General features: G+C 40.1%; 1 pseudogene; it reads left to right on the top strand.

Annotated features, from left to right (window-relative positions):
• Nucleotides 1-2,752: 2,752 nt before the first annotated feature.
• LOC100580093 lies at nucleotides 2,753-3,966 on the top strand (annotated as a pseudogene).
• The last annotated feature ends 6,899 nt before the right edge of the window (nucleotides 3,967-10,865 follow it).

Here is a 10,865-nt window from a genome sequence, read left to right as displayed (position 1 = left end):
AGTTAGTGTGGTCCTTTGGGGGTGTTATAACACTATCTTTAAATACTTTCAGAACTGTTCTTCTGGTTCCTTCTCATCTGGGTAAGCGATCTCTTCTTATTTTTGAATTTACTTTCATTGGGATGAGATATTTTTCTCTCTCTCAAGGATTTGACTACAATTTTTATTGTATTGAGTCCTTTGGCTTTGGTTCTGGGTGCTTCCAGTGGCAAAGACTCCGTGTAGTTTTCTTTGTTATAGATAGCTTTTGTACAGTAGCTTTCTTAAATGCTGGCTGTACTAGCAATGTACTGGAGAGATCAGCAGGCTCTCTGCCTCCTGCATGGCTCGTGTAGCAGAGGCCTCAGGAAGCTAATCTAGTTCCCCACTGCTGTGTGCTTATGTCAGCAAATTATATTTTGGGTTGTGCGGTTCATCCTCAGTCTGCGGGTGATGCTTATGGGTAACAGCCAGGTGCAGCTGAGGTAAATGGGTATATGCTTGATCTTTGTTTGTCATAAGACGCTCCCTGTTGCCTCAGGCAATAGACCATCCTGTGGAATGCACAGTGGTCTGAGCTCCCTGCTCAGTTCCAGGAGAGACCAAGGTTGGCCCGCCAAATTGGGCAGGCCCACCTATTCATCCCCCAGTGGCAGGTGTAAGCACTGGCTCCAAAGGAAAGTCCAGGAGGCAGCCACCCAGTACCCAGACTTGTGCCTGAGTATGGAGTGGAGAAACTTCTGCTTCCCCAAGTGTTCCACCCGGAAAGGAGAGGTGGCCTAAACACCTAAACAGTGGGTGTGCTGAATGCCTAGAGATACATCCAGGCATGGAGTAGAGGGGGTGTCACTGCACCAAGATCTCTGTACCTGAAGGAAGAGGTAGCTCAGGTTCCTAATCCAGGTGAGTGAGTATACCAAATTATGCCCCAGTGTGGAGCAGAGAGGGCTCCACTGCACCAAGGGACCTCTGCACAGGAAGGAATATTTGACCCACTTGACCCAGGAGGCTGACAGGGGAAGAATGGCGCTACTCAGAATGAGAGGATTTCTCCCTTTGTCAGAATTGTCAGAAAGGAAGAAGAGAAATTGGAAACATTAATTTGGAGGAGATCAAACTTGTTGCCATTTCTCCTAGCCAGTGAATTCATAGGTCCTGAGCCATTTGGATGTGTCTTTGAGCCCCTTGGGGAGTGTTGATTTAATCATCAGTTCACAGTAATTGCAGGAGAGAGGGAACATTTTAAATCACACCAAAAAGATTCAAACAGCAAAATCTGGAGTGTGGGAAACTATAGGGGAAAAAATGTCAACATTCTTCAACAAATAATTTGTAAAGGGTAGAAGTATATTTATTAAATTAAAGTATACTTGCAAGATTTTGCAACCAAATCAGTACAAAGAAATCACTTGAATCGTAGTTTATTTTTAAAAATAAACTAACTTTTAGCCAGGAGCGGTGGCTCATATCTGTAATCCCAGCACTTTGGGAGGCCAAGGTGGGTGGATCACCTGAGGTCGGGAGTTCGAGACCAACCTGACCAACATAGTGAAACCACATCTCTACTAAAAAATACAATAAAATTAGCTTGGTATGGTGGCACATGCCAGTAATCCCAGCTACTTGGGAGGCTGAAGCAGGAGAATTGCTTGAATCAGGAGGCGGAAGTTGCAGTGAGCCGAGATAACACCATTGCACTACAGCCTGGGCAACAAGAGTTAAACTCCATCTCAAAAAAATAAAATAAAATAAAATAATTTTTTATAAGACAACTGGGAAAATGTGGAAAATCATTCTATATTTGATGATATTGAGGAATTATGGTTACTTGCTTAGATATAATAGGAGTATTGTGGTTGCATTGTTTTTTAAACACTCCTTATCTCTTAGAGATATATACTGAGATAGTAATGATGAAAACTATGATATAAGAAATTTTCTTACTAATCAGTTTGAGTTAAGGAAAGTAGGTGAGGAGACTATATCAAACAATATTGGCCATGATAATTATCAAAGCAGAGTGATGGGTACTTGGGGGCTCATCATACTATTAATATGTTTGAAACTTATAAAAATTAACCTTAACCCCTACCTCACAGCACATAAATGAGTAATTAAATCTGTGTCACAGACCTAAATGTGAAAATGTAGAGAGTATAAAGATCCTAGAAGAAAACGTAGAGAGTATTTTCATGACCTTGGAGTAGGCAAAAGTGTTTTAGTTAAGACACAAAAGTCACTTTCCTTCTCACACAAAAAATAATAAGTCCAACTTCATAAAAATTAAAAACATAAGCTTTTCAAAAAAAAAAAGTAAAACCAAAATGAGATGCCATTACACACCCACCAGAATGGCCAAATTTAAAAAAAAGATTGGCCACAAAAAGTAATCAAGGAGATAGAGTAATTTGAACCTTCATGCATTGTGAGTGGAACTTTACAATGTTAAGCCAATTTTAGAAATTGGTCTAACAATTATCATAAAGATAAATATGTATCTACCAAGCAATTCCAGTCTTAGATATATGCCTAAAATAAACATGTACAAACATTCACAAAAAGTTTTGTATTATAATACTCATAAGAGCTTTATTTATAATAGCCCAAACTTGAAATAACCCAGAAGTCTAGCTACAGAAGAATAGACAAAGAAGAAATTGTTTTTGTTGTGCAGTAGTGCTCGCTACTTCACAGTTCGGTCCTCGGACCGGGCAGCCACCACTGGTGCTGAGCTGCTAGGAAGCCCATGTCTGCGAGCTTGCTGAAGCTTGAACCCATTGTCACCCCTCTGACTCACCAACAAACAAAAACAAACAAACAAAAAATGGTTGAAGCAGATCGCCCAGGAAAGCTCTTCATTTGTGGGCTTAATACGGAAACAAGTGAGAAAGCTCTTTAAGTAGTATTTGGCAAACATGGACGACTAGTGGAAGTACTGTTGATGAAACGAACAGATAAAGAGGATTTGCTTTTGTCACCTTTGAAAGCCCAGGAGACGATAAGGATGCAGCCAGAGACATGTATGGAAGGTCACTAGATGGAAAAGCCATCAAGATGGAACCAACCACCAAACCATCATTTGAAAGTGGTAGACGTGGACCGCCTCCACCTCCAAGAAGTAGAGGCCCTCCAAGAGGTCTTAGAGGTGAAAGAGGAGGAAGTGGAGGAACCAGGAGACCTCCCTCATGGGGAGGACACATGGATGATGGTGGATATTCCATGAATTTTAACATGAGCTCTTCCAGCGGATTACTCCCAGTAAAAAAAAGGACCCCCATTAAGAAGTGGGGGTCCTCGTCCTAAGAGATCTGCACTTTCAGGACCAGTTCACAGCAGCAGTGGAATGGGAGGAAGAGCTCCTGTATCACATCGAAGAGACAGTTATGGAGGTCCACCTGGAAAGGAACTGCTGCCCTCTCACAGAGATATTTATTTGTCCCCATGAGATGATGTGTATTCTACTAAAGACAGCTATTCCAGCAGAGATTACCCAAGTTCTCGTGATACAAGAGATTATACACCACCATCAGGAGATTATACTTACCGTGATTATGGTCATTCCAGTTCACGTGATGACTATCCATCAAGAGGCTATGGCAATAGAGAGGGATATGGTCGTGATCGTGACTATTCAGATCATCCAAGTGGAGGTTCCTACAGAGATTCATATGACAGTTATGGTAACTCATGTAGTGCTCCGCCTACACGAGGGCCCCTGCCGGCTTATGGTGGAAGCAGTCGCTATGATGATTACAGCAGCTCACGTGATGGATATGGTGGAAGTCAGACAGTTACTCAGCAGCTGAAGTGATCTCTACTCAAGTGGTCGTGATCGGGTTGGCAGACAAGAAAGAGGGCTTCCTCCTTCTGTGGAAAGGGGGTACCCTCCTCCACGTGATTCCTACAGCAGTTCAAGCCATGGAGCACCAAGGTGGTGGCCATGGATGAAGCCAATCTGATAGAGGGAGAGGCAGAAGCAGATACTAGAAACAAACAAAACTTTGGAACAAAATCCCCGTTCAAAGAAACAAACGAAAAGTGGAAACTATTCTGTCATAACTACCCAAGGACTACTAAAAGGAAAAATTGTGTTCCCTTTTTTAAATTCCCTGTTAAGTTTCCTTCCATAATTTTTATGTTCTTGTGAGGAAAAAAGTAAAACATTGTTTAATTTTATTTTACTTTATGATATTGCTTTTCAACAAGCAAATGTTAAACGTGTTAAGACTTGTTGTACTAGTGTTGTAACTTTCCAAGTAAAAGTGTCCCTAAAAGCCACTTCTTATCAGATTTTCTCAGTAAATGAGGCAAGCAATTCTTAAGATCTTCCACAAAACATCTAGCCATGTAAAAAATGGAGAGATAAATCGTTCTGCCCATACAAACAAGCTAGCTATTAGAGGGTGGTTGGGGTATGCTGCTTATAATATATGATATATATTTCCAACTGAAATCTCAGTGTTCTCAGTATAAAAAACCTGAAATCAGGTGCCTATTACGGAAAGTGCTGTTCACCCAGTAAACCCAAAAAAGCAAATGGATAATGCTGGCCATTTTACCTTTCTGACACTTCCTTGGGAATCTGCAAGAACCTCCCCTTTTGCCTCTCACAAATAAGATCTTTTAAGTGTGTATTAAACAACTACGGAATACTAAAAAATTTTGGCCAAACCAAAAAGGAAGAAGAAGAAGAGAAGAAGAGGAAGAGGAAGAGGAAGCAGAAGCAGAAGCAGAAGAAGCAAAAGGAGGAGGAGGAAGAGGAGGAGGAGGAGGAGGAAATTGTTTTGTGTTTATACAATGAATTATACCTACTCAATAATATGAACTACTAACATGTGAAAACAAGGATGGATCTCAAAACTGTTTTGTTGAACAAAATGAACTAGAAACAAAAGTGCATTCTGTATAATTCCATTTATGTGGAGTTCAATAACAGGCAAAATAGATCTATGGTAATGGAAATCAATATAGTGGTTACCTCTGGAAGGGGGTGTCATCACCCAGAAAGAGACATAAGGAAACTTTCTGGAGTCATGAAAATGTTCTAATCTTTTTCTGGATTATGGTCACATAAGTTTTTATTTATATAAAACAAGTACTGATCTATTCCCTTCAGACTGTGCATTTTACTGACTGTAATGTATAACTCCATAAAGCAATATTGTAAGAACATAAGAGACAAAAACAGAGACATAAATTACTGACAACATGATAGACTATGTACTTTAAGAAATATCTAGATGCTGAATAAACTACAACAATTATACATTTAAATGCAAGTCATAGCAGAAAGGAGAAAGTAAAAATACAGAGAGAATTGAATAACTGTGTGTAAGTAGCAGGAATGTACAAGAAGGAGGCTAAAAGCTAGGAGGTTAGGGGGAAAGTTGAAGAGAAACGATGCCAGAAAGCATAACAGTGAGCTGGAAAATATCTCTAGCCAGAAATCCATAGAGCAAGAAATGGTCCATTGATATTTACATGAATGATAGCTGTCAGTTGTTACACGCACATGCTGTAACCCCTTTTGTTACACATACCTCTATTGAAAGTATGCCAGACATAACTTTTCTTGATGCTTTGAGGGAAATTAAAGGGAAAAATAAATATGTAGTACACCTAGGATGATATAGGCAAGAAGGAAGGAAAGCAACCATAAGGTCTGTGTGACAGTAGGGAAAGAAGAAAACAACCATCCATCTTATACCATCTGAGGACACAGCTAAAAGGCACCATTTATTAATGAAAAGGCTGGGTCCTGACCAGTTACTGGATTTTTCAGTCACTAGTACTGTGAGAAATAAATGTTTGTTGTTTATTAGCTACCCAGTCTATGCATTTTGTTATAGCAGCCCAAACAGATTAAGACAGGAGGCTTCCATCGAAGTAGGGTGAGAAGGAATACATGCTAAGAAAGGATGGCGTCACTGATGGAAGATTGGTTACATATGGGGAGATTGATGAAATAAGTAAATATATTAAGTATATTGAGAGCTGGTTTCTCATTGTTAGAAAATAGAATTATAATTATGGAAAGGAATAAAACTAGCAGGAACCCTGTGAAACTGGACTGAAATTGGAAGCATCATGGTTTTCAATATGTAGTGATAGATGTAGAAATAAATAAATATACATATATATATATAATTATGGAAATATATATATCATTCCTAACTCTGTCCCCTGAGAGGGTCTGAGATCAGCAACACTTCACTAGCTACGAGTACCATTCGTACCAATGTGTAGTTTCTAAAATACCACTCTCTAGTGAAAGAAACCAGGGCTCCTTGGAGAAATGGCTGATTTCAGGGCTGGGGTAGAGAAATTACAAGATAAGCCTAGAATATCTTGTGCTAAAAACACAGGAGGGCTCAGAGAATGATGGGACCATGTCAAAAGGACAGAGAATTCAGCTTAAAAGGGTTCCTACTGACCAAATCAAAGAAAATTTGAGCAGCAAAATTAAAACAGTAACAAAGTATAACCCATTGAATAAAATAAATAAATGAATAAATGAGCAGTTCAAAGGGAAACACATTATTTACATACTGTCGAAGTCCCTACCCATAAAATACTTATTTGTTACAAAGTTAAAAATGAGTAAATTTAACTGGACAATCCTGGCAGAGATAATCAAATGATTAAAGTAAACATCATCGGTAGCAGGACAAATTGAAATCATGCATCATCTAATAAGATGCTGTGAAAACACAGCATCATTCCTGCTAGAGATGCATAACCTGAATCTAACCATGAGGAAACTTTATGCAGACCCAAACAGAAAGACATTCTACAAAATAACTGGCCAGTAATTATCAAGAGTTTCAAGGTCATGAAAATTAAGGAAAGTCTGAGAAACTGGTCCACATAGAAGAAGTGATAACAACTAAATTCGAGGCTTGATTCTGAATTATAACTTCTGGCTATAAAGCATATTATTGGAGCAACTGGGGTAACTAATGGGATCTGAGGATTGGATGGTGATAATATGCCAATATTAATTTCCTGATTTTGATGATATATTGTTGTTATGGAGAATTGTCAGAATTGTGCACTAAAGTATTTGGAGGCAAGGGGACATTATGTCAGCAGCTTACTCTCAAGTGTTTAAGTTTAAAAAATCTGTATATGTAACTTTTTTGGAAGTTTGCAGGTGTTTCCAACTTTTTTAATGAAGCTTTACAGTGAGCCGTAATGGCGCCACTGCACTCCAGCCTGGGCTACAGAGTGAGACCTTGTCTCAAAACAAACGGTAATCACGAGGGATTGTTATTTAAAAAAAAGAAAAGAAAAGAAAAGAAAAGAGATATTTTAAAGATAATAATGTTAAGAGTTCAATTAAAACACAAGCCATAGAGACACGATGTTTGGCAGTCTCTCTCAGTAAGGGTCTCTTGAGAAAATTAAATTCTACAAAAAATATCATGAATGACTTAAAAAAAAATCTCCTAACAATGGTATATAGCTATTATCACTTCTAGATGCAATGGTGAGATGTTAATCCATTACACACACAATGGTGTAAAGTAATGGATACTTTACACCATTGGGCATATTTTACACAATGGATACTTCACACCATTGGATACTTTTACACAATGGATCTTTACACCATTGCAGCATAATTCTTTCACGGTATTCAGAATAGAAAGCCTAAGAAAGAGAAAAGGGTTAAGAAAAAAGCACGAGTTCCTGGCTTGGAAACTGTGAAGCTGGGAGTTCTATTTACTGAAATTAGAAACACACATATTCCCCCTTTTTTGGTGTAGAAACTCCTTCCACATCTAATGTACTGGTTCTTGTCCTTTCTGCCCAGTCTACCTAGATGGCCCACCACCGAACTAGCTCCTCATGTCCTAAAACAAAGTTCTTATTTTTCATTCTTCTATACTCCATCTCTACCCTCATTTGATTGGACTTTAGCCTGGAGATGACGGGAAGCCAGTGTTTTGTAACCATCTCTTCAAGGTCGGGGTCTATATAGATGTACTTGTGCAATCTCACACCATAACACAGTGCCTGCCACAGAACAGTGCTCTGTATTGAGTAAATAATTTGGAATGCACTAATTATGATAACTAAACCATTGTGGTTTTTTTAAGAAAGCAAATGACAAGATTTGTATTTACAGGGATTACTCAGGCTACAATGTACAGAATCTCCTAGAGTAGGATTTCTCAACCTCAGCACTATTGATATTTGGACTTGATAATTCTTTGTTGTGGAGGGTTGTTCTGTGCGTTGTAGGATTTTTAGCAGCATCCCTGGCCTCTTCCACCAAATGCCAGCAATGTCCCACTGCCCCCAGTTGTGACAATGAAAATAGTCTCCAGTCATTGCAATGTCACCTATGAAGCAAAACTGCTCCTGGTTGAGAACCACTGTCCTAGAGGGAAAGGATGAAAGATCAGTCAGATGGAGGTCATTTACTGGATAATGTTACAGGGGAAAGAGGGCAGTGCACTTACATTGATTGAAAATGTCTACTATGCGCTGGGCACTTTACATATGTTTTCGTATTTTAAAGTGGGGTATGAGACAAGAGAACCCCACCTCCATCCCAATTGGCCCCTGAAATCCTTTCAGGGTAACCTAAGGTCAATCTCCCAAATTATTAAACCCTAAAACAAAACACCATAACCTTCCCTGGACCCATTTGAGTGCAGCGAAGTCTAATTCCCATGCCATGTCAAAGAGGAGTGTTTGACATTACTCCATGGGTATTAAGTTATTCTGGGTAGGCTTCTAAATCACTTTCCAGTCAGCTCCAAGGGGGAAACGGACAGAGGTTCTTTGACACAAGCTGGTCAAACTCCACGACTTGGGTGACTTCTTCCTCTGCCCAAGCTCTCGGCCATCCTTGGAGAGCCTCTCCCTGGGGCCCATGCAGTGGCTGAGCCAAGAGCTGAATGCTGGCACTGGGTCAGTTTTCCTGGTGAGGTCCAACTCAGAGGGACCAGGCAGGTGCCTCTGCATTCGCTCAGCAGTCTGACAACTCGGTCTGCTCCTCTGCTCCCACAAACACCCGCTGGTTGCTGCTGGTATTAATAACATGAGCAGCAGGAGGCTTCGCACCAGGATCAGGGCTGTCGGATAATTAGCCAGTGGCCTAGGACCAGTGAGTGAATTACTCTGTGACCTGAGAATCCAGCTGGCTACCACCATCACTCAGGCCTGCTCACTTTATTGCTCTCCCCTCCTGCTGTACTCTGTCTAGTTTACATTCAGAGCATTGATTTCATGCCTTTTTGTTTTCCACCTTAGGGTGAGAAGTGGTCACTTTGGGAGACTGGTTCTCAGGTCAATGGGATGGCTGTAGTGACATGGGAAATAGGAATATTGGAGTTTTTGTTTTGTGCAATCATTTAGTGAGTCCCAGCATGTCAGCACCTGCTCTCTGTGGCATTCCCAAATGCATTTCAATCTTTTTTTTATCAGAGTTGCGACATTCTCTAATAAACTGCATATATATATTTGCATATTAGAGAAGGAAAGGGTAGAGAAAAAACTCTCATGTCACTCCCAACTTACACACTCCATGCCAGGACTATCAAATGGGAAAGTGCATTTAAGTTAATTTAATTTTCCCAAATGTTGTGGTCTTCTTGGGGCATTTGCACAAACTGTTTCCTTTGCCTAGAGCACTGTTTGTTCTCCCTTTTACCCCACTTTCACTCACCTTTCAAGTCTTTCTTTAGACATTACTCTCCCCAGGAAGCTTTTCCTAACCCGTTTGGTTGCTCACTCCTCTGGGCTCCCAAAGCATCCTATTCCATATTACATGAGTAATCCCAGTTTGTTGCAATTACCTGTTTTCTTGTCTGTTATGTCTTTCAGATCATGAGCTTGGTGAGAACAAGAACCAGGCCACATCTGTACCAGGCCCCCATTTAAGTAGCCAATGAAAATTAATAAACAGACATAGAAAGATATCAATAACTTCTGCTTTCCAGGCAGAACTGATTTCCAGCTTTAACCCAGCCAAGACACCCACTTAGACACCCAGCACCATTCTCCAAAGAGTTGTCACAAGCATTCTCAATGGGAAACCTACAGCTTCAGCAGAACTTCCTTCTCATTTCCTGGAATTATCAACTGTGTCTCTCCCTCTTTTCAACTCACCAATTTCCATAAATGCATCTGAAGATAATTCTGTAATTCTCACTTAATGTTTACTTTAACTCCATAATTCATCTAAAAAACACAAATATTCTGGTTTGGCTGGTTAAACTCCTTTGTAACCTTGATTGCGACATTCATATGCATTCAGTTTTGATTTCCTCTTGCATAGAATGAATTTGATCTTTTAAGTGCCTTCCATCCTTAAAGTTTTCTGATTCTAAAATTTGAAGTATATTTTGTAACCCTGTACCATAAAGATAACAACAGTTCCCACTTTGCTGCAAAATCTTTTTGACAAACGGGATATATAAACAAAATAATTAATTAAAATAGAAATACTTTTTCTCAAAGGGGCCATAAGGGAGATCATAGTCGGGCTCCTGCTTATTCATCTCTAACCTGTCCCCACCTCACTACTAACTACAAATGCTTCCAGTTCCTCTCTGCACAAATGCTTTCCTGGCCAAGGTGCTTTTACCTGTGCCGTTCCCTCTGCTCAGAATGCACTTTCTCCTCTGTGTACCTAGCAAACTTCCAATTCTGTGTTGAAACCCACCTATGGCCACATCTTTTAGGATGTATCTTTTAACTTGGGATAGAACACCAAACAATGGGGAAGAGTTTGGACTGGGAAGTCAAGCAGACCCAGGACTCTAATTTGGCCCACCAAGTGCCAGCTGTGATACTATGGGAATGTGACTTACTTGATCTGACTGAGCCTCAGCCTCCTCATCTGTGAGTGGGATGATAGTAGTTCCTACCTC

This window comes from Nomascus leucogenys, chromosome 15 (assembly GCF_006542625.1).
Source record: "Nomascus leucogenys isolate Asia chromosome 15, Asia_NLE_v1, whole genome shotgun sequence".
Taxonomy (NCBI): domain Eukaryota; kingdom Metazoa; phylum Chordata; class Mammalia; order Primates; family Hylobatidae; genus Nomascus; species Nomascus leucogenys.
Note: the sequence above shows the minus strand (reverse complement) of the source record. Positions and strands in the feature narration are given on the sequence as shown.